Source organism: Piliocolobus tephrosceles, chromosome 21 (assembly GCF_002776525.5).
Source record: "Piliocolobus tephrosceles isolate RC106 chromosome 21, ASM277652v3, whole genome shotgun sequence".
Lineage (NCBI taxonomy): Eukaryota > Metazoa > Chordata > Mammalia > Primates > Cercopithecidae > Piliocolobus > Piliocolobus tephrosceles.
In genome coordinates this window covers 34,965,870-34,969,481 of record NC_045454.1, presented here as the reverse complement: position 1 = coordinate 34,969,481, position 3,612 = coordinate 34,965,870, and positions in this window count along the sequence as shown.

Here is a 3,612-nt window from a genome sequence, read left to right as displayed (position 1 = left end):
TTCTTTCTTTCTTTCTTTCTTTCTTTCTTTCTTTCTTTCTTTCTTTCAGATGGAGTCTCTCTGTCTCCCAGGCTGGAGGGCAGTGGCGCTATCTCAGTCACTGCAAGCTCCGCCTCCCGGGTTCACGCCATTCTCCTGCCTCAGCCTCCTGAGAAGCTGGGACTACAGGCGCCCGCCACCACACCCAGCTAATTTTTTTGTATTTTTAGTAGAGAGGGGGTTTCACCGTGTTAGCCAGGATGGTCTCGATCTACTAACCTCATGATCCGCCCGCCTCCCAAAGTGCTGGGATTACAGGTGTGAGCCACCACACCCAGCCAAGACAGGGTCTTTCTCTGTCACCCAGGCTGGAGTATGCAGTGGTGCAGTCTTAACTCACTGCAGCTTCAACCTCCCAAGCTCAAGGATCCTCCAACCTCAGCCTCCCAAGTAATTGGGACTACAGGCACACACCACAACTCCCAGGTAATTTTTGTATTTTTTGTAGAGACAGGATCTCACTATGCTGCCCAGGCTGGTCTTGAAACCCTGGGCTCAAGTGATCCACAAGCCTCAGCCTCCCAAAGTGCTGGGATTCCAGGCTTCAGCCATGGAAGCCAGGCTTGTCTGCCCATTTTCCTGCTGGGAAAACAAGGTTCCAGATGGGAGAACTCCCTGCACACATTTCTATTTGTTCATGTATTCATTGAACAAATGTAAAAAAATAATTCACCTCGTGTTAGAAAGAAAAGACAACAGGACAACGGCCTGGGAATGAGGGAGTGGATAATGTTGCTGGCATGAGTTAGGGAATTTTCTGAGGAAGTGACTTTGAGGTAAGACCTGAAAGAGGAGAATGAGCCGGCCAGGAGAAAGTTAGGGGAACAGCACAACAGGCAGAAGGAACAGCACTTGCGAAGGCCCGGAAGTGGCAGAAAGTTGGTAGGTTTAAGGAACGGGAGTTGGTAAGCCAGGTGCGGTGGCTCACACCTGTAATCCCAGCACTTTGGGAGGCTGAGGCGGGTGGATTGCCTGAGGTCAGGAGTTCGAGACCAAACTGGCTAGCATGGTGAAGCCCTGTCTCTACTAAAAATACAAAGTAGCCGGGTGTGGTGGCATGGGGCTGTAATCCCAGCTACTTGGGAGGCTGATGGAGGGGAATTGCTTGAATCAGGGAGGTAGAGGTTGCAGTGAGCCGAGATTGCACCGCTGCACTCCAGCCTGGGCCACAGAGCAAGACTTTCATCTCAAAAAAAAAAAAAAAAAAAGAAAAGAATGGCAGTTGGGAGCCAAGGGCCAAAGTGGAGGGAAGTTCGTTGCTTCAGGTGCTGGGTGAGGACTTGGGATTTGATTCTGGGAGAATGTTGAGGCTTTGAGGAATGTGATCTACCTGGGGATTATAGGAAACCTCCTGTGGCCCACCTGGGGAGCAGGGCCTGTCCCTGGGACAGAGGCTAGAACAGTGTCCAGGTGAGATATGGACCAGAGCAGGGCCTGTGAGTGGATCTGAGATACGTTTTGGGAGCTGAAGGGCAGGTCATAGCCACAGGGTGTGAGAAACAGAAGATTCAAGGGTGCCTGGTGATTTTTTTTTTTTTTTTTTTTTTTTTTTGAGACAGAGTTTGGCTGTTGTTGTCCAGGCTAGAGAGTAACGGCGCAATCTCACTGCAACCTCTGCCTCTCATTTTCAAGCAATTCTCCTGCCTCAGTCTCCCAAGTAGCTGGGATTACAGGTGCCCACCACCATGCTCAATTAATTTTTGTATTTTTAGTAGAGATGGGATTTTGCCATGTTAGCCAGGCTGGTCTCAAACTCCTGACATCGGGTGATCCACCCACCTAGGCCTCCCAAAGTGCTAGGATTACAGGCGTGAGTCACCACACCCAGCCGTGACTGGTGATCATTAAGCATGATTATTTGTTTTTTAGAAAGCCAGGAGTCATACAGTTACCTGGGGAATGGGGCTGCCATTACTTGCATGGGGAAAATTGGGGGGAAAGCACCAGGCTGTGGGTGGGTTCCAATTTTGCTGGAGCATCACGAGTCCCAGAGGGAGCCAGTGGAGGCGGCTGAATGTTTGGATCTGGAATTATGGGGGACTTGGCTCATTTGAAGGTGAAACAGACCTAACAGGTCTGGGGGCAGTTGCCAGCATCTGGCTGTTGGTCAGATGCGGGGCTGGTCCCGAGAGCCCTGATTCCTGGGACCCAGCTGGCTATCCCTCCCCCATCTGGAGTGGGGTGGGGGTAAGGATGGGTCTCCCAGGAACTAGGGATGGGGAATAGGGGGTTGTCCTCTGGTTTCAGCTGCAGCACCCATCAACCTGCCACTCCTGATTTTTCATTTTTTATTTTTGAGACAAAGTCTCACTCTGTCACCCAGGCTGGAGTGCAGTGGTGTAGTCACAGCTCACTGCAGCCTCGGCCCCCTGGGCTCAAGCAATCCTCCCACCTCAGCCTCCCAAACTTCTGAGATTATAGGCGGGTGCCACCACACCCAGCTGAGAGCTCCCTTTTGTTGTTGTTTTTTGTCGTTGTTGTTTTGGTTTTTTGTTTGTTTGTTTTGTTTTGTTTTTTGAGACAGAGTTTCACTCTTGTCACCCAGGCTGGAGTACAATGACGCACTCTTGGCTCACCACAACCTCCACCTCCTGGATTCAAGCGATCCTCCTGCCTCAGCGTCCCGAATAGCTGGGATTACAGTCATGCACTACCACACCCAGGTAAGTTTGTATTGTTAGTAGAGATGGGGTTTCTCCATGTTGGTCAGGCTGGTCTCAAACTCACTACCTCAGGTGATCCACCTGCCTCAGCCTCCCACACTGCGGGGATTACAGGCATGAGCCACAGTGACCAGCCTTTTTTTTTCTTTTTCTTTTTCTTTTTCTGTTGAGATGGAGTCTCGCTCTGTTGCCCAGGCTGGAGTGCAGTGGCGCGATATTGGCTCAACGCAACCTCTGCCTCCCCGGTTCAGGTGACCTTCCTGCCTCAGCCTCCAGAGTAGCTGGGACTGCAAGCATGCGCCACCATGCACTGCTAATTTTTTGTATTTGTAGTAGAGACAAGGTTTCACCATGTTGGCCAGGATGGTCTCGATCTCTTGACCTCATGATCCACCTGCCTCGGCCTCCCAAAGTGCTGGGATTACAGGCGTGAGCCACTGCGCCCAGCCTGTTGTTGTTTGTTTGTTTGTTTGTTTGAGACAGAGTCTAGCTCTGTTGCCCAGGCTGGAGTGCAACAGCACAATCTCGGCTCACCGCAACCTCCACCTCCTGGGTTCAAGCAATTCTCCTGCCTCAGCCTCCCAAGTAGCTAGGATTACAGGTGCCTGTCACAACACCCAGCTTATTTTTTGTATTTTTAGTAGTAGAGAGAGCATTTCTCCATGTTGGCGAGGCTGGTCTCTAACTGCTGTCCTCAGGTGATCCATCCACCTCAGCCTCCCAAAGTGCTGGGATTCCATGTGTGAGCCACTGTGCCTGGCTTCTTTGCTGTTTCCTAAACCTGCCTCGGGGCCTTTGCACGTGCTGCACCATCTGCCGGGAACGCCCTTCCCCCAGCTTTGAAATGGCTAACTGCTTGTTTTGATTCATACTTCAGCTAAAATGTCAACTCCCCAGAGAAGGCCCTCCT